Source organism: Anas acuta, chromosome 16 (assembly GCF_963932015.1).
Source record: "Anas acuta chromosome 16, bAnaAcu1.1, whole genome shotgun sequence".
Lineage (NCBI taxonomy): Eukaryota > Metazoa > Chordata > Aves > Anseriformes > Anatidae > Anas > Anas acuta.
Window position 1 is genome coordinate 9,105,754 of NC_088994.1, and position 20,674 is coordinate 9,126,427.

At 39.4% G+C, this 20,674-nt stretch overlaps 2 long non-coding RNA genes across 4 annotated transcripts in view; both read right to left on the bottom strand.

The window, feature by feature from the left end:
* Positions 1–5,890: 5,890 nt before the first annotated feature.
* On the bottom strand, positions 5,891–8,496 carry LOC137865278 (uncharacterized). Its single transcript, XR_011101853.1, has 3 exons — positions 8,316–8,496; positions 7,418–7,558; positions 5,891–6,720 (listed from the first exon to the last, which is right to left on the bottom strand). It is a non-coding gene; the product is annotated as an uncharacterized lncRNA (long non-coding RNA).
* A 7,268-nt stretch (positions 8,497–15,764) lies between these two features.
* Positions 15,765–20,674, bottom strand: part of LOC137865277 (uncharacterized) — a 54,820-nt gene continuing 49,910 nt past the window's right edge. The window contains exons 2-4 of one of the 3 annotated variants that reach the window (XR_011101852.1): positions 18,991–19,119; positions 17,948–18,048; positions 15,765–17,192 (exon numbers count right to left, since the gene is read on the bottom strand). This is a non-coding gene — a long non-coding RNA (uncharacterized lncRNA). Of the gene's footprint in view, positions 18,049–18,990; positions 19,120–20,674 lie in introns of all 3 variants that reach the window. The other 2 variants (XR_011101851.1, XR_011101849.1) reach the window with 2 other exon arrangements.

A 20,674-nucleotide genomic window follows, 5' to 3' on the forward strand; every position in this document is an offset into this window, starting at 1 on the left:
GAACATAGTTTTTGCTGAAAATCCCCAAAATTTCACTTAGGGCTATGCTGGGATTTATTTATTTTGTTTTTCAGATTTATACAGAGAAATGAGAATCTGTCCTTTCACCTGCAAGGCAACAGAAATCTGCTTATAAATTATTGCTGTTTGCATCTGGGGGATAATTATTAGTCAAAGCTCACAGTTAAACCCGAAATTTTAACTTAGGAATAATGTCAGAAATGCTAACTGTTTTAACTCAGAGCAGCTGGATTGGATTTTCACAGTCACTGAACTGATTTGCAGCTGTATTAGTCTATCAGCATCTTTCATTAGGTGTCTCTCACACAGGCAGGGACATCATGCTAAGCCCCTGTGTTCCTTCTGTGCATGGGCCCATCTTTATCTGGAGAGTAATGTTCTGTTTTCTTTTCTCCCTCTTCATTTCCATAAACAATATGCACAATTCTCTGAGCCATTCAGTCTGCAAATAAAGGCAGAGGGCTAAGTAAATTTGCTTCACACCAATTATTTTTGTGAGGTCACTGAGTTAAGCATTAAAGAATACTGCTGTGGATGAGCACTCGGGAACAGTATGATTTGTGCTATGAACTGGACAAAAGCACTCAGTGCACAGCAGAATACGACATTTATTGGGAAGCTTTGTTCCACGAGCTAACAGAAGAATAATCCTTCTCTTTTAACAACTCCGAATTACTCATTTTACCACATAACCCAGCTGCACTGTAAGTCACTTTTGTAAGTCACAGCATAGAAAAGAAAGTGAAAGATGTGTGATTTCAGAAAAAAAATAAAAATTGATTGCTCGGTTCAGTCGTAAGCTGTTTTGCTTCTATGCTCAGCATGAGGGTGAGTAGTCGTCAAATTATTGTGTTGTGTTTTTATGCAAATAAAATTACAGAAGGAAAGAACATTTTTAAATAATCAGAAGCCAAGTGAGGAGCCAAGAATCCAGCTGTTGCAAATTTGCATAGCTTTATTGTCACACTTCTTACAGCCGCTTGCACCAGCAAGAGTCTGGCCCTGGGTCTGACTGTTTACTATGTACGGCTGGCTTGTGAGCAGTAAGTAACTGTGACAAAATGCTCTGCACATGGGTAATTGCTGATGATTACATTTCAGACAAAGGACTCCAGCGTTAACAAAACAGCAAGGCAATATTTCCCCGATGGAAGAAAAATTATACTGCAGTTATATTGCTATTAATGGAAGAAGTGAGTCAAAGTCACTCTACTGATTTTAAGACGTGAGGCCAGAATCAGACCTTGACATTTCAAGGGATTTCAAAAATCAAAGAGAAAAATATGATTGTGTCTGAAAAAAAAAAAAGTAGATATTGGGCACAGGCAAGAATCAATTGAAATTTGATCTGGAGTCACTGCAGGACCGCATACTTTATCAGCCCCCCTAGCAGACAGGAGTAAAAAGTAGTACCCATGCTGGCACCTTTAGTAAGAGTAAGTTACTTTATTTTTGGAAACTTTGTTCTCTTACAGTAGAACATAAGTGACTATTATGTGTACCAATAAAAGGAAGGCAATCAAATTACACACGTTTGATTATTTAGTCAAAAATAGCTTGTAAATTATACATCCAAATCCAAATCAAGCATGTGGCATGTCCTTTGAAACCAGATGAAAAGCTGAATGTAACAATGGCCTGAAATCTCATTGCCCGGCCCTCGTTGTGCCTTAATTCCTGCCCAGATGGTACCCAAAGCCATGGTCTGCAGAGAGGAGATGGCACTGCCTGGAAGGAGCAGAGGGAAGGCATGGATCTGATCCATCTCACATTGCTCCTGCTTCCTGGGGCTCTTCCTATCATGCTGCATTGTAAGTGTCCCAGAGGGTGCAGAGCCACATGCCAAAATCAGGCCGTGAGCCACCTCCTTTTGGGCTGGAGGGCTTGGAGCTGGCTACAAATCCCCTTTATAGCAGCTTTGGGTTCATTCTGCTCTCTCTTTCTCTTTTTTACTGTTGCCAACTCAGCATCTGGGGGTGGCATGCAGATATCCTCACCTGGCGTAGAGAATTTCTTGTCAGAGGCAGAACAGTGTTTGGAGCCTTTTCTCCTTTTTCCTTTCTTTCCTGGTAATTTGTTTATTCACCTATTGGCCAGTCACTGTATCAAGCTCACCTGAGTGCTTTAGTTAACCATCTAAATGACTTTTCCCTCTCCTTAAATATCATGCTTAAACTCTGTGTTCATTGTACACCCGAGGTGTGCTGAGATCGTATGGTAAGACATGCAATGGAAATATCACAGTGGAGGATACTGTTCATTTTTTTCTTTTTAAATATTGTATTGAAAGAGAATATATTGCAAATAAAAGCTGTCTTAAAGACAGATTTTAATCTTGCACTAGTTTAATGCTTTCCTTGTTTTTATTAGCAAGGAAAGTGATTATTGCTCTTTCAAAACAGGAAAAAATGCACTACCTTAAGGCCTCATTGGGTCATCCCTTTGTTCAGACAGTGAGAGTATCACTTAATTAAAGCCAAACAGACAAACCTATCCCTCACCCATTTACAGTATTTAAGTTAGTAAGGGCTGAAGCAGATCAATACGCATGAGTCTGGTAAAAGATGTCATTTTGCCATTTACAGGAAGAGACAGTACAATGAATGCAATATTTGCTCTTTTCTTGAGATGTCTGGGTGTCAACGATAACATCCAAGGTCTTTGCCTTTGTCACAAATATTTGATTGTCTTTTCAGCACCCTCAGTCAATAACAAACACCTCCGACACTCACTGGCTGCTGTCCATTTTCAAAGAGAAAACAATGCCAAGAACCACACATCCATCTGCTGCAGAAACTTGTGAAACTCTTTGTTTCATTTTTTCCCACTGTGCTGAATAACCCTCTTGTCCCATATGTCAGTGAATTTTAGTTCCTTTACACTTTCCAGATCTGTGTGGACCAGGCTAATACAACTAGCGCTGACAAATGGACCACTGCCTCCAGATATTAAGCATGAGCAGTGTCTGGAAAAAAAATAATATTAAGAATTCTGTAAGTTGATTAGTGCCTGCTTGGAATTTTGTGCTATTTATTCAGTCCTGGGAATGAATGGTGAATTTTGCTTGCGTCATCTTCCTAATCTCCAGTGCTGCAGATCTGAATGACCATGCAGTGCACGCATGACGTTGCTGCTTTTAGGGAACACAGAGTGTAAACAGGTCTGAAATTAAAATAGCAAATTCCACAGTTATGACTCCAGTAAAAGTTATTCAGGCATTTAAATAATGGGACTTCCTACTCCCCAGATATCTTCCTTTCTGAAGAATTGTCTCAGGAAGGGATAGCATCAGGGATCATAAATTGTCTTTTGGCTTTTCAACACTTTACAGGCTCCCATGCATCGCCAACAATAGGACTGGGGAATGACTCTTAACAGCTCATTAAGGCTGTTTTTGCCAAATGCAAATAATAAAAAGGCCTCTTAAGAGGCTGTCTCATTTTTATTCAGAAAAGCCTACTACAGAATATAAAAAGATGCCATAAAATGGAAATGCAATAGAAGACCCAGTGTAGTTATCTTTGGTGTCCTTTGAAAGATTTCCAGGCTAACTTCAAATCTCATGGGCATTTCTGGATGGATAGCTGAATGATTTTGCTATGTGAATAAGATGGTTAATTCAGTAGGGCACTTTAAAAATAAAAATAAAAAGAATAAGGTACACATGGGAACACATGGGTTTCTGAAGAGTAAGGGAGAGTGAAATAAACAGGAATGAGAATTTAGTGGACTTGCACCACATTTGCCACTTTTTTTTTTTTTTTTTAAATATTAGTTCCCAATTCACTTTCCCTACTTTGGTCTTACTGTAGATCTGACTCTTGAGTGCTTTTGACCTTCCCACAGACAAAGGAAACATATCTTAGCTGCGCCTGAAATGCAATTTGGTTTCCTCAGACAAGAAATTTTCTTCCCATTCATAAGTGCTGGACTAGATTAGTGCAAGCAATGGTGAGAGCAGAACTTTAGAGTACTGCTGGAGCGTCAAGGCCAGTGCCCCCTCCAGTCACACCACCTCAGTGCCCCCGCTGTATTGATATTGCTGGGGAGGCTCACTCCCAGGTATCTCCCATAGCCTTCAGCATCACTGTGTCAGATATGACCCCCACAATCCTGTCCCAGGGGTTTACTGATTCCCAAATTGGCAGTGGAAAGAGAAACATGTGCTGAGACCTGACAATTTCAGTTCTGATGTTTCTTCCTTTTCCTTCCCAGGTAGAAGCAGAATTCTGGCTTGATTAATCTATCATGATAGTACCCAATTTCACAGGTTTTAAACACCTAAAGCATTCCTCAATTTTGCTAGGAGTCTGGGGGGACTTGAAAGCTTGTTACTTTTTAAAGTCAGATCTGCAGGTAGTCTATGGTAGGAATCACAATGATATCTGAAGATTGCAGTGGAGACTGCTTTATTGTCTAGTTTGTATGGACAGAAGTTTGGGATTCCTATAGATAAATCCCAGTCCACATAGGCACCAAAGTCACAGATTGAATATGTCCGCTGACTTTGACTGACTGAGAAAATTACTCCAGCACAGCTCTGGAATAACTCAATGAAAAACTAACAGAATGATGACAATTTATATCAGTTGATGTTGAGTCCAATTGACTTACATGAGTGTCCAATATTGATGTATTCATAAAAGATTTAGGTTTACTCCTTTCCCTCCAAAAATATTTTTCTTATAAAGTGGGTTGGAAAAAAACATTTGTCATAAGCCGAGCATTTGTTTAAATCTGCTTTGTTTGAATACCACTAGGTATTCCTTATTTTATTATCATCATTGTTATTTATTATGTAACAACACTAGAAATTCCTCCAGCGAGAATCGAGCTGTCCATGTGGGAAACAAGTCTGTTATGAGAAGTCCCCCAGAAACATACTGGAGATTGCCACGTGGAGCCTGAAGTCTGCGGAATTAAGACTCTTAATAAATTTGTGGTACTCTCTTAAATCAAGGTTATGAATAACACGAAGATCACACTCAGTAACTTCCCTTGAGGAAGGATTGGAAAAAAAAAAAAAAATCAAAGAAACAAAATAAATAAAATCCCCTGGGTCTGCAAAGCTGTGTGACCCATCTCTGGGCATCACTTCAGCCAGTGCTGACCCATATTATTTCCTATATCAGTTTCCTCAGTGCTTACCTTCATACAGCCTGAGCTAGTAGTATCAAATCTCCTGGTCTGAGGTTCCTGATAAGTACTGGGAGGAAAAAATAAAAAAAATAAAAAAATAAAAGAATAAGAAAGAGAAAGAATATCATTGGCTTTGGCCTTTTTTTCTCTGCTGTAAAACTAGAGGGGTCATTTCTGGCTCTGATGCAGTTGCTGATGTTATGCCACATGCAAGCTTACGATTTATTGCAGTTTTCACTACCTTGGCCTTTCAGAGTGGAAGGAACGGGCAGACTTGAGTTTTTTTAAAATGCAAATGAACCAGAACCTTGAGGGGCCTTGGACTATTTTCCTAGCTTCCTGATAGCCCATAAAAATGTGCCTCTAATATTTTGTTATGATGTGAGACCCCCAAGAAGCAGCATAATGAAAAATGGTGCTGAGTTCCTAAACACAGGAATCAAAAACATCTTCATGGTCTCAGGAAGCCCGCTTCCCGATAAGTTAACTTTTCCTGAGACTGCAGTTTGCTCCCCAGGTCCCCCGCCCTCCCACATTTAAAGATCGCATTGATTTGATAGTGGTTCATTGGCACTATGCCCTATAAGAAAAAAGACAGTAGGGTTAAATTCTGAATAGCCCTTAGTTTTGAAAAACTGCTGAGCTCCACCATATGGACTGCTATATGGCAAGGAATATGCTTTATTGGCATTGCTTGGAGGTTTACAAGCAATCTTCTTGAAGTTTTAATGGTTGCTTGGGTGATTTATCCTGTCTTGAGAGTCAGTGCTGTTAGGAGGCACCCAATTCTTGAGCTCTTGCTTTCCTTTATTATGAAAACCTTTAATCTTTCCTACATGTACCATAAATAACCTCATTATGGCCACACAGAGAAAATGTAACAGTTCCCATGTAAGTTTTGACTTTTTACTTAACACTTTTATGAGCTACTTTAACTTCACAAGGGGGATACTTAATATACAGCAGCAGAAATTTGAGGGGTGAAGAGGAAGACCAAGAATGAAAGTGTCACGTACAATTTTAACTCCAGCATCATTTTTCTCAGACAGGATTATTGGCATGAAGACAGGTGGTCTTTGCTTCCTTGAAGTTCTCAAGGACATCTCATACTGCTTCTTTCAATTAGTGATTCACAGCATTTGGCAACCCCATACCAGGTATCCCAACCTAATTTTCTCCACCAACACACTACTTAAATCTATTCTGCTCCAAGGTGTTCTCATGGAAAGAAATATTGGATATCTTTGGAGAGTGTGATGGGTAGCATCGATGGAGTTAAACTGGACAGAAATTTTGAGGTTCACACTATGAATAACAATTACTTCAAGTTATAAGATGAATGTATTTAAGACAAAAAAAAAAAAAAAAAAAACACAAAAAATGTTGAGCATACAGGAGAAAGGAAAATGATGATAACCATGGTAGCTCTCCCCAGCTATATCACTCTTATCATAAGTATAATCATTTAAAGTGTCCTCAAACCCAATGAATATCCCAAACCTTTATGACTCTGTATCAGATTTGTTTTGGTCCAAATGTACTCTTCCCCTCTTTGTGTACCTGTAAAATGCAAATGGCAATGCTTACTTCTTCTACAGATCTCACAAAGCTTCACAAAGAGAGAGAAAAGGACTGTATTAATGGTCAGCGCTAATACTTCTATTTCTTTTTTAGCTTTAGCAGTTCTGCCTAAAGGGATTCTCTTTAACAAAACCTAGTTTTGGGTGAAGGAGTTAGCCTTTGCATCTATGGGGGATGTAGATCACCACACCCATGGGTGGAAAGCATGAGACAAATCTCAGATAAGGAGGGAACAATCAGAGAATTCAGACTGGTGTTTCATGCAAAATAACATTCAAATTAGCATAAAACAGCCAAGCATATAACTTGAGATGGAAGCATCTGTAATTGAAGCAAAGCTCTAAGTGCTTCTCTTAAGCTAATTGTCATCTCAAAGATTGTTTTAAAAGAGAGAGGGAGAGAGAGAAAAGGACTGGAGGGCAAATTACAACTTTGGAGTAGGGATGGACTAAAGTTAGAGGATGCATGTGAGAGTTATGCAGGGAATTTGCAAAGGGTTGGGCAGTGTTTTATGGAACATTTGCCCTTAAGTTTTAAATATGTCCTTGGTTGTGTAAGGGGGATGGGGAGTGCAAAGTAGGAAATACCTCTCTTTTTTTTTTTTGATAAAGGACATTCAATTTGAATTTAAATAGAATGTAAAAAGTAGAATAATAATAGACCATCGTTTACTTACTCTCACAGTAATCCTCATGCCACAGGTGAGGACTAAAGCCAACTCCCCAGTTCCACATTCAACATTACACATTTACCTGGGAGATATTCACTATTGTCCAGAGTTCAGCTGTTGCTCTCAGCCAGAAACAGGAGCCCATACCTGACAGACCAGTGGCAAACTGGTAAAAATTACATTACTGTAAAAACACTTCAGATAATCAGAACTAGATTAATTAGCAGCAACTCATATGTTCTGGAAACACTTTAGGACAGAATGTAAATACTTTATCACCAATAAAATGTCCAGTTAAAACCTAATAATAAGTGTATATATATTGCTAAAGCTTCCAGAGGTTCAGACTATTAGCCCAATCCATCAGTTTTTAGTCCTACTATGTTATCCTATGCAAGGATTGCAACTAATTGGAAAATGAAACACTTTTTTGCTATAATTATTTCCATCATCTAATACAATTCAAATGTGGGATGAGAATGCCCGTGTGCTGTTATAGTATAGAATAAACACAGGAATTAAACTGGGATTTTAGTTGCAATTTACAATATCAAGAAAAGTGTAAGTAACTGATTTTCACCTCTGTAAGGTCTATGGATGTAAAAGGGATGTGATATCAGTAGTAATTTTACTATTTTGTCTTCTTGTTCAGCAATTCCAGTAAATGAACTTCCATTAACAACATAAATGCACTGACGAGATAGCAAGACCGTGTGCATTTAGCAAAGCTGGAAAGAGTTTCCCTTGGAAGAAGTACGAGTGTACACAATCCCTTCCAGTGAAGCTCAGAAGTGAAACACAACTAGAGTTTATTCCCCACCTTAATTTTGACTTCTTTGTGTATTCATAGAGAAGAAATAGTCCTCCAACACAGTGCACAAAGACAAACTTAATTTGTACTTACAGAGAAATAATTTCTGTTGGGGGGAAAAAAAAAAAAAAAAGGCTTCCATAGATCTAGGACTGCCTGCTATATCTATAGAAAAAACTTTGCAGAGAAGCAACATTGGTCCTGCAGGGCACACTGAACCCTTACACTCTGGCAGGCTTCAGAAGCAGCCACAGGGGCTGGGGAGGCAGGGATGGCTCTGTGGGTACCACGGTGGCTGTTTTTAGGGGCCAACCCCCAGGTGCTCTGCATCTGCTGCAGCGGGAGGTGGGGACCTGGCCCTGGTTGTACCGTTAGCAGTACCAGGGGAGCAGCTGGGCCTCTCCCTGCTTCCAGCTGCTTCTGGGTCATGCATGAGAAATGCAATCTGATCTCCATTGTGGGACACCACTCAAAGACATCCAAACATGTCTTCTTCCCCCGTCCATGTGCTGCGCAGATGGGTGCACTGTGTCGATGAGGCAGTTTCAATTCTCCTGGCTAAAATTCTTCCTGAAAACAGCATGCATTCTCTGTCAGAACGTAGTCTGCAGAGCTCATTTGCTCAAATAAACACAGATTAAACAAATTAGGACTATATAATCAGATATTTTCAGATATTATCAACACACTTATCAATTTTAATAAGCTGATCTGACAGACAAATTGGTGATGTCTCTCCTACAGTCAGTTTTCCCTTTTTGGGTCTCATCATCAGGTCCACCCATGGGTACTGGTTGAAGCTGCACAATCCTGAAGAGCTGTTTCTTTTAGCTCAGCACAACATTCCCATAAGTCTGTGGCTATTTCCCAATTTTGAAGGTGGTGTGGGGAGGGGATTGGGAGCTGATGATAACGGGATGGAGGAGATTAGGCAGCTAAGCCATCCATTTTAGTTCCAGTGATCAAATTTCACAGCCTTTATCTGAAGCACTGACTAGCTAACTTTTCAAGTGAGGGTAAAATGAGGGAGTGCAGCTATAACCAATAACTTAATGCATGTTGATTGCCACCAAAGAATTGTCATCTATCCAAAGGTGCCTGTGTCTCTGTGCTGGTATATGTGCTTGAGCTTGAGAGTTTGATCTTGTAAATGCTTATTTGTGTTATCTGTAGAATTACTTATAGCAGAAGGTTCTGCTCCCAGTTGTGATTGCAATCTTGGTACTCACAATAAATATCACAGCACAAAGATGAGGTTTATAAAGATCAGCATAGATATCAGGGAGCAGATTCTGCTGTTAGGCAAACAAAATGCTTAAGGATCAAATAGCAAATGCTAGATTGGACCATTAGGTAGAAATTTCTTATCAAGAGGGGAAAAAAAAATAATCAAGAGTATTAAAAGTCAGCGTTGCCAGACATTTTACAAGGAATTGTAAATGCTTAATACCATGGGTGCCAAATGCTATGAAATACAATTAACTGTTATTAAGGTTTTTATGATAAAAGAGAACTTTCTCTCACAAATAGTTTTTAACTAGCAGTTTTACTTGTTTATCCTCAGAAAGAAAAAGCTTCACATGTTTTATTTAAAACTAAAAATGCAGTGTTATACATATTAACATTCTGTGAAAGCTCCCAAGAGTTTTCCAGACCTCCCATAGGTACCCTGAGGGGAAAATCAGAACCACATATGGGGAAGTGTGGGGGTGAGAAGAGAAAGAAAAGTTAGTTCCACGTGGATTTTAATGCATCAGATCTCAGGAGGCATGAAAGAAAACACAAAAATTGGGCATTTTACAGGGGGAACACTGTATTGATTTGCGATCTTTATATCAGAAGGAGCTCAATTAATCTGATTTTAGTTGACTGATAATACATCCCTACCTTTCAAAACCAGTAGCAACTACCATAGCAACAAAGTATAAATAAATGTACATAGCAAAATCCACCGTAACAAAAGATAATGATGTATATTGTTAAAAATGGAAAATACTGTAGTTTAGGCCCCAAAAGCTTCAGAAGTGCTCACAGCAGTATTTCTGTTACAGGAAAGACTTGAGGTCAGTTTTAAATACAGATGGTGATTTAAGAGTTTTGATCTTTGTTGTTATTTTACTCTAATGATTACATGCTCTATAAACAGAACTAGACAAGTCATGTTTCTTGTGAACTGCTGAAGTAATAAATGTGTTATTTAAATTAACCCTGTAGGGCTGGCTATATGAAGATGAAATGAAAAGACGGAGAGAAAAGGTGAGAATTTTGTAATAGACATATGAAAACTACCAGTCTCTCTGACTTTGCTACCATGGGATCACAAACTCAGGTGTACAGACAGTATTGGAGCTGCTGATTCCTCCACTCCACAGAAGTAGCACTAATGGTTTTTCTCCAAGACTTTGAATGGTCACTGTCATGATGTTTGCCTAGCTGAGAATCCTCCAGTGTTGCCATTGGTATTTGTAACCTGGAAACCTCCTTTTGTTTGCACATACAGTAATATATGTGTGTGTTCTGGAATTCTTTTGGCTAGTTTGACACCAGAGGATAAATAATAGGGCACCATATTAGAGTTAAGAGTCAGCTGTCAGCCCATAACAAACAAAGACATTCAAAGGGTTTTAGATGTATTGCATTGGGCTAAAACTTGGTGCAAAATTACTACAACTAGAGCAAATGTAATAAAAATAGTTTCATTAAAAAGCAGGTAAAATCAAGACCATTTATACATATTTAAATACAGAAAAAATAGTTTTCAAGTGGGATTATGATAATTAATTTCCATTGTTTTGCTATTTCAGAAAAACAACAACAACAAACCAACCAACCAAAACAAACAAACAAAACAAATAAACAAAACAAACAATTAAAAAAAGAGAACAATTCCTTAAAATTTCCGCAGTTTGTTGTAAAGAAATGATGCAACAGTTTGGGCTCCAAGGCCACCTCAGCCCTGCAGAAGGGCAGCAGAAGATGCCTCTCCAATAACTTCCCCTTCTCCAGGGTCAGCAGTGCACACGTACAGAGACTTTCACCCAGCAAAGTGTGGGACAGCACACAGCATGTGACCATTATGTTGCTGTAGCAAAGGCACCTGCTCACCAGAACATGACTGAGACCTTCCTTACTCTTTTCTCAAAAAGGAATTTCAAGAGCAGGAATGTTTTCTTATCAACAGCAGCCACTTTCAGACAGGCAGCCTCATGACTGCTGGATCAGATAAAGTAGCTATGGAATTTATAGCGTCCCCATTACACAGTATCTGAGTATGATGTGTCACAACATCACACTGACATTGGGAAACATTATAATCTGTGCATTTCCCTGTATAAAGGGTGAAACTGGGGCAAGCAAGAAGAGAACAGGTAGTTTGCTCCATGTTGCCCAGGAAATTGTCAGTCCTCAGCCAGCATCCCACTTGCTGCACAGCTCTTCCTCTCTAAACTGGTGTCTATGAGATTTTCATTAATGATGGTGTCTAGCGAGCTATGTAGAATACATGGAGATGTTATATATGATGGACAAATTGCTGCCAGAAGACTACAGAAGGCTCCCACTGCCCCTTACGCACACCATTCGTGTTCCATACAGATCCTGTGCTCAATAACTCCTCCCACGCAGCGGTGAGCAAATCATGGATTTTAACAGCACATTTGGGATATTCCCATGTAGACTGAGAGGTAGACTATGCCTTCCTGCTCAGCTGCCAGTACTCTGCTGTTTGTGTTTTATACAGCTGGAAGAGTCCATCACAGGATGGACCTGCCCATCATCACTGCTGAAAACATTGCACTGGGAGACACAGTGTAGGATTTCAAAAATGTGTGGTGGATAAAGAGATGAAAGGCATGAGGTGGGGTAAAGGCAGCCCTACTGCTGTAACTGATAGAAAATACTGCTCTTATATGAATCTTATATGTCTCCTTTTAAAGAAGTAATCAATAAATCTTTCTTCAGGGACTGATGTAACTCATAGACACAAACTGGCATGCTGATGATGGAGAGGCCTCCTGACCTAACTGAACTTCCTTGCTTTTGCTAGCAAGAATTAGAATGTTCCCCCTGTGCTCCTTTGTACACTGGTCCTACCTGCAGTGTTGTATCTGTGATTTGTTGCAGATAGGTTTCTACCAGTTCCTTTTTCAGGGTGCACCGAGCACTTTCTCTTTCTGGTTATTGCATGACCACAATAACGGCCTACAGTACGCTGACGAGAGAGTTGAGCCTGAGAAGAGTGAGGAACTCTTTGAATTAACCCCAGCGCTTTGTGCTCAGAGAGAGATGTTATCTGTTGCTCAGCAAAAGTCATTTTTGTGCAAGACGAAGAGATAAGACATGAAAAACATTAGACATTTATTTCCATTTCTTGTTTTCATGTGTACATTGGTTTAAACAGCATTATAGTGCAATTTCTTAAGATGCATTATGAAAGACACTTTTATACATTTCCAGCTTAATCAAAGTCTAAGAAACGGTCATACTCAGGTAGTAAATTAGTAAATTAATAGGCTCTTCCAACTAAACTGAAATATTTTTTTATTCTAGCAAAAAACATTCAGATAAGTATATGTGGGCATCCAAAGAAAATATAACTATTGAATCAATATACCTGTCATTTTTTAGTAGTCTAAACCAAACCATAGAGAGAAGGAAACACATGATTATATGATAATTTGGCTTTTGTAATGCAGATATAAATCTGGACCCTGCCATTTGTAGCCTCCTGGTTTTTGTTCAAGTTCAGGAGCCTACTGTAACCAGCCAGTCAAAAACAGGTTTCATAAGCTTTCCTCAACAATGAAAAAATAAATAATCCCAATTTATTCTCTCTGTGAACAAGCAAACAAAAAAAAGGCTTTTAATTCAACAGGGTTGCTTCTGACATGAAGTTGTATTCAATGCAAGGGTATCAGAGCCCAACATTTGGTTATGTCAAGGCAAACACAGCATTGGTGACTTTCAGCTAAGACTACTGAGAAACAGTGAAACCAAACCCAAACCTACCTGCTGGCAAATGATCCATGAGCACATTTCCCACTTACTCGTTCTGTCTGCATTTCCAATGTACTTAACAACTGCAAACCATGTACCAGGCCTGAAGTTCATGTACAAATTGTTAAGTTACAAGCTGTAATCTAAATGACACATAATATAGTATAAAAATTACATTAAAATAATTTTATGGCAGTCTGCTCTTGATACCACATGGGGAAACAGAGAAAAAGCACCACATGTTAAGCTGATGTAACTGTGCTAACTTCACAGAATACCCCTTCAAGTGAGCAGCAGACAGATGAAGTCCAAGGGAAGCTTCACTTCCAGTGCAACAGAAGCACTTTCTGATCATTGGTCAGCGTGATGTGCTTGGGTTAGTACCAATTCACCAAGGTTCTTAAGCTAAGAAATTACTTACATGCTTTAAATGAAGGCCACTGAGCTGAAGTACAAATGCTATATTAGAATATATTTTCCTTTGAGTCAGGAGATGTTTTGGCACTGGATTAACACCAAGAGCACAGATTCAAAAAAAATTTGAAGAATTTCACAGAATTCTAGATGGGGCAGAGATTTCACACAGGTTTTTAGCTGCACTAATACCTGAAATTTCCTGCTTTTCTGGAGTACGAGGAATATGAATATTCCTTTTTTTCTTTCTCTCTCTCTTTCTCTTTTTCTGTAGATTAAAAATAGTATTTATTTAATATGGAAAATGTATTGCAGGAGGCAAGTGCTGATACACACTTAAAATGCTGTGTTACTGTGACACTTTATGAGCTTTGAATATTGAGATTTTCAGGCCACATTAAATCTGAAGCTGACGTGCTTTGCAACAATTTGTCTAACTTCACCACAGATCTTTTCTTCAGAAAGAGTCAGAAGCAAGCAGCACCCCCCCAAATTATTATTATTATTTTTTCCATTTTGTCTTTTTTTTTTTTTTTAAACCAAGGATTATGTTTATTTGATTTAAAAAAAAAATATAACCCCCTATAAAACTTATGAATTTTCTCTTTGTTCCAGATGATTGTAACACTTCTGAATTAGGCAAACCATTTGGTGTGTGCGTGAGAGACCATAGAATGAATTTTATTACAGCTACAAAACAGATTTTCAGAAGTCGCTTAGTAACTGAGAGCAGATGAAAGGGGAACCAGCTGAGATCTGTGCACTGCAAATTGTTTCCCCATGATTAAACTATTTCATCCTCCGGGCTAACATCTCTGTACTTGTTTGGCAACAAGTGATAATGTTAGTGATAAAAGTCTCTCCTGGATGATCAGGGAAGGATGATAACAGTTATTATTACCTTTCTTGTGGTTAGTACATACTTCTTTTACAGAGATTTTGCCAAATGCAATGAAATATGAGGGGTTCAAATAAAATAATAATTAAAAAGAGTAACATTGTCATATTGTAGACTATTGTGATGTGTTGCTAGAGTTTTGCCTTGGGAAGAATGCAGAGAACATTCTATTAGCACATAAAGAGCACAGTATGTGGCTGTGTTCCACTTCGGCCAAACTCTTTTTGGTTTAATAATTGCTTTTTTCGTTCAGTTGTGAATAACGAATATGGATTATTGCTATGTATTGCTAGTTATGATAAACTTAACTGTACTATTCACAGAAAAACATATAGATAGCCACTGAATTTATAACTGACTTCTTTTCAAAGTGAGAAAGAAATACTATTTATCCTCCAACCTTTTTTTTTTTTTATTAAAAAAAAAAGTCCATTCCTTTGCTTATCTGTTTTTGTTTGTTTGTTTGTTTGTTTGTTTTCACACATTTTATAATGTTGTTACATTTTGGACAAAATATTTCTAACTTGTGGACATCAGTTTCAAAGGTGAATCAAACACAAGTTATGCACTTATATTCTTTTCAGGTCAGTGGGAATGCTGAGCATTCAGTGTCTTTGAAAACCAAGTCACATTTTTAGGTGTTGTAAGCCTGAGTTCTGAATAGTGCTTAAAAATAAACTTTGAGCTGATGTTTACAAGCATTCCTGAATAAAGGCTTAATTATCAATTCAGATGCTAGTTTCCAGACATCTGAATTTACAGTTTTGGCTTAATTTGTGTGTGTGTGTGTGTGTAAGAGAAAACTTCTGGAAACATTTGAAATCATGAGTTTAAAGAAATACAGATAAACCAAAAGAAATGTTTCTGAGCCATTTAAATCTGGATGGAGATTTAAAAGAAATATATCACAGGAAACTGATACCAACATACAATCATTACTACAGGAATCCGAGCACTTGGACTCTCAAATGCAGCAGCGCTGCTTGACATAAAGACACCCATTATTTCAGCATGCATCTGTAAATGCGTGCTAGTGTGTGCCGAGGCACCTAGGAAGCCGCTTCCTAGGTAGGGAAGATTTATATGCAGCCTATTCAATACCAGAACTTTTGCTACTAAATGGTTTTCAAATACAGTTCATTTTCATGCCATGATCTCTAATGAAAAGTGCCTGCTGAGTGCAGTACAAACCATTTGGTGCCCCAGTGTCAGGGGAGGAAAAGAACAACATTCAGTAAAACTGAAGGTTTTTATTATCACGTCGTAAATGAACAAATGGCATCTGTCAATACAAAGGGACTCATAGGGGGTATAGAAAGGAAGCTTAGTTATTACACTCAGGGTGTGCTGCTGAAGTGACAAACTGGAGTTTTATTAACATGCCAGTTATAGATCTCCTCTTCCTCCCCCACCACCCTGACCATTTTCTTTTACCTCCTTCAATTTGGTACATACCAGAACTGCTGTAAAATGAGCTTTGGTCAGACAGTGCTTGCCATTTAATGCTGGAAGTTGCAATCAATGCTACCAGTAATTAAAAAGTGGGGGCCTTTGTATTCACAATGAAAACCCGGTCCCAAAGTCGCCCCTCCTTTGGAGAACATCACCATACAGAATCAGGCGGCGAGCCTCTTTAAGCACTAATCCTATCACAGTTTTCATATTTAGGCAATAAACATCTTTCACTGCACTGATAAATGACAAAGGTGTTTATGAGCTTCAGGAAATGTTTATACCGAATGTATAAAAACCAGAGATGGGATTGTTCACGCTCACAGGGAATTAGGTTTGCACCGAGCCTGCAGGAGAGGCAGGGGTAAAAGGAAAAGGAGGCTCAGGGGGATGGAACCTCCAAAATGATTTTTACTGGAAGATATTAAGCTGCTTTTCTCATAAAACAGTTTAGTGGCCCTGAGCAGGTGTGGCTGCAAGCTGGCAACTGTCAGAGAGGCAGATCCCCAAGGAGAGCTGGGGAAGCCCTGGGGACCCCTGCTCCCCGCCTGGTGGAGGAAATGGGGCTGGAAGTGCCCCCCCGTGCCCCGCTGGGGAGCAGAGCCCTGCTGCAGGTTCACAGCGGGAGCGTTTCTGTCACAGAAAGGGGAAAAGCTGGCGTTCCTCTTTGGGAAAATTGTACAATTAGACCTACAGTATGCTGAAAAGAGCTTAGCAGGCCAGATCTAAATCATGTTAGCAACCATGCAAATACAGGACATTGGGCATTTTTAATGGAAACAAGAAAATCCCAGAATTGCTTATGTGCTTTACCAACTTTTGCAACTGCAAAGATGAGTTTGTATTTTATTATTTGTGAGCATCAGAGCTGCATTTAAAATGAAACATGAAAGGAAGTGCTTTTCGGTTGTGACGATAAACAACAATTTCAGTTAAACTTCTTTTGCAAAACACCCAGAATACAAAGTGATTCTTTCTTGCTAACGCAGAAAAAGAAAACAGAAGTTTTATACTGTCCCAAACATGAAAGGATTTAACGCAATGAAACATAAGGATCAAAACTATGAAGCTAGGAAATTCAAAAGGAGCAGGTCTCGTTCAATTTGCAACTCAGACTGAGCTCGTAAATTCAAGGCTTGCGGGTGCTTGGCAATGCGTGGGAATGCTGGAGTGGTTACCCACAGTCTGTGCTCACCAGTTGAATTCCCTCCCTACACAAAGGAGCATGCTTTAGCTCCATTTTCAAAGGGTAGTAGGGTGGATGTGGTCCCCCAAGTTTTTGGGGAACATACAGTTAGGGAAGGGTGCGCTGTCTCCTGCAGCTCCCACTGGGGATGACGCACAAGCAGACTCTGTCATACCACTGGCAATGAATTACAGTCACAAGTGTTAGAGCAAACTCATTGCAAGTGGAAATTGTGCAGACACTGATGCAAGCTGCTTGGGATAACACATACTCGTTATTTTTCACCTTCAACACCTGATTCAACCTTGTTCCAACATTATTAACATGTCACGAAAACAGAAGCCTGTCTCTGAGATTTGCCCACCCTGGCCATGATATTGACAAAAACCTGTTTTGTCAAAGCTGTTTGGAGGCCAGGCTGTGCTTTGCTCAGCTCTCCAGCAGAGCTTGTACCCTCAGCTGATACCACTCCGTGTGGCTCCACTGGCCGCGCTCCCTTTTCACACCTGCACAGGACTTGCCCCCACCACAGGTTTAGTGCTGCTTGTTGTAAAAAGATTTATCCCAACCTTTGTACAAAAGCTGGGCTTCCTTTCACCAATCTACAAATTAGAAAGACTCTTAAAGCAGGAATAATCTCAGGGGTGTCGCCTTTTGTACGGGATGGCTTTATGTGCCCATTTCCTTCTCATGCGGACTCCTGCTTTTACAGCTTAATGATGACAACCGCTTGGCTACAGTGTCTGTGCCACAAGTGGAAGGGAAAGCAAATCTGGGTACCTGGCTGAAGCAGTTGGTCTTCTCTTCTCTTTGTCTGGAAGAGTAAAATTGCTCAGACTTCCACCCACGCACAGAGGCGAGTGCAGGCCGACATAAATGCTCTGCCGAAAGACGGAAAACAAACCTGATAAGCCTAAAACACTAGAGCAGTACTTCAACCCTGAAAAAACACTGAAAATTGTGGTGGGTTCCCATCATATTGAAACAGGAATCTTGCCTTGGCAGTCAGCTTCCTACAGCAGAGTTACAGTGAGCGACCAAGAAGAGGTTACCTGTGTGGAGTGGGACTTGTCTTTTGCAAAGTTTTAAGTTAAAGTCAATGTAAAATGCTAATAGATTAATTGAAGATTGCCAAGCTATTTCAGTAATTTTCTTCTTTTTGGTTTTCTGTGGTGGGAAATGAAAGAGCTCGTGTTTTCTGCAGATGGAGGGCTGGGAACAAACCTCAGTATTTGCTTCAAATTAAGAAAAACATGGCAATTTTATTTGTTTGTCCCCATGTTCTTGTGTGTAAGAGATTTGCTTGCTGGGAAAGCCTCACAGAAAGAGCAGCTGTTGATATAAAAGGGATTATTTAGAGAAGACAACTTTTAAACTAGTAACAGAGTATTTACATTGGAGAGGTGATTATGGCCTGCTTTGGGATAACACTTCATCTCTGGCATTGTGGGACTACTGCACATTCACGTGCCTCTGGACCTGTCCAGATTTCCAAGCTTGTCTGAACTGGGGCCTTTGTCGTCGCCAAGATAAGGGTGTCTTTTTATGATGAGAGCACAAGCATGCAATTGGGACTTCGAGTGAGACAACCTGTGAGCTCTTGGTCAGGCTCTCGTTGTGGGGTGAGCAGCACAGGCAGGGGAGGAGACATCAGATATCCTTGCTCCATAGTTGTGCATGTGTTTGGGTGTACAACAGCCTGTGATGAAGTCTGGGTCTCTACAGTTACATGCAGATTTAAAGCCATGTTGAAAACTGGACTTGGTGTTTCCTCTAAAGCCAGAGTGTGCATATCTAACACAGAGATAAGTAAATATCTGTACCTGAAGTTCTGTATGAGGAATTCTTTGAGGTCAGTCACAGGAGTCACAGGTAGGCCTCCCACTGCAGCCTGCTGAGCTCAGGATGAAGCTGGGCTCAAGCCAAACCTGCTCATGGGTGCATCAGAGGACCTGCAGGACAAGCTGCCATGAGCTGCAGCATCATTACTAGGCCCCAGACTGGGAGGGGACATGTATCCACAGCATTTCACTCAGCTTTTGCTTTGTGCACAGGCATTTAAAGCAATGAAGGTTTCCTGTATATCATGCAGTTGGATAGGTTACAGTCCAATAAAAAGTGAACATGTTACAACCCTTTCTGCAATCCAAAAGTAGAGATGTCCTCTTATATCGAGCTGAATCATTAAATGCGCCATGATCTCTGAGACTTCTGTTTCTAACTTAGGTCAGACCAGAAAACAAATTCTGGAGTTAGTTGAGAAGAAATGTCTGCAGAAAGCTTGTGTTATCACACACCTCCTTTCCTGCATTAATCAGAACAAAAGGCTTTAAATTTACAAAGACTTACCTTATGATATGAAAACTAGAGACTGACAATACTAATGCTGGCTATTCATGTAGGTACCACAGCATGACCACAAAGTTTTGTTTTCCCAGTTGTTTTGACCTTGATTGTATTGTGGTTTGAGATAGATAATAAGTTAATTTTTGTGAACAACATACCAGTCACGTAAAAGTTTCCTATTTTCTCAATTAATGGAGATTTACACATAACATGGCAAAGCTCCTTTTGTAGCTGGTGTGCGTGTGACTTAGTCACATGAGTAGTCTAAGCATAAAATCCCCCCCTCAATTGTCATGTACAAACAAAGGAAAAATCCATTTAGTTGAGAAGGGAAAAAAAAAAAAAAAAAAAAAAAAAAAAAAAACCTTCAGCCCAGGTTGTTTTCTTTTGAATCATGTCAAGAAAGGGGTTGTTATGGAAGAAAGCCCAGGCAACAGTCATCCTTATCTAAGGGCCCTAAAATAAATAAGGTGAGATCATCCGAATAAGTTATTAACACATAAACTATGCTGAGTACAAGCACTGTGACCCACGGTCATCTTTAGTGCAGTATAGTGACTACAAAAGGGATATAAAATGTATGGAACATTTTTCACCTTTTAGCTCATGCAGTGGTAAATTGTCTCGTACTGCTGATACATTGCTATTTGTCATGAGTGATCTAGAAATGAAAGGAACAAACACAAAACAAATCACTGAAACATTTCACACCTCATCATCAAACTCATGCTCAGAAACACTGTGGAGAACTCTTTTGTTGTATGCTGCTGATAATCATGAGGAGGAAATCAGCCCATATATTTTCTATTTGAGGAACCAAAATCTGCTTTATGTGGATAAATCTATAGTATAGATAAGCTATAGATTTATGAAGTCACTTGTGGTTTTTTGTTTGTTTGTGTTTTTTTGTTTTTGTTTTTTTTTTTTTTTTTCAGCAACAAAGCCAATACTGATATATCGGTACTAATATTTGACATCTTTTCTAGCAGCTTTCATCTAACAAACTTTACAAACTATTGCATGTGAGGAAAAAAAGTGAAATGAATATGATTAAATCTACCTACATGAGAAAGCCGAAACATTGAGACAGTTTCTGTACATTTTCCAGGACAACAAGCAGTACATTGGAATTTTTTCCTCTGCTGTTTGCATCTGATAAAT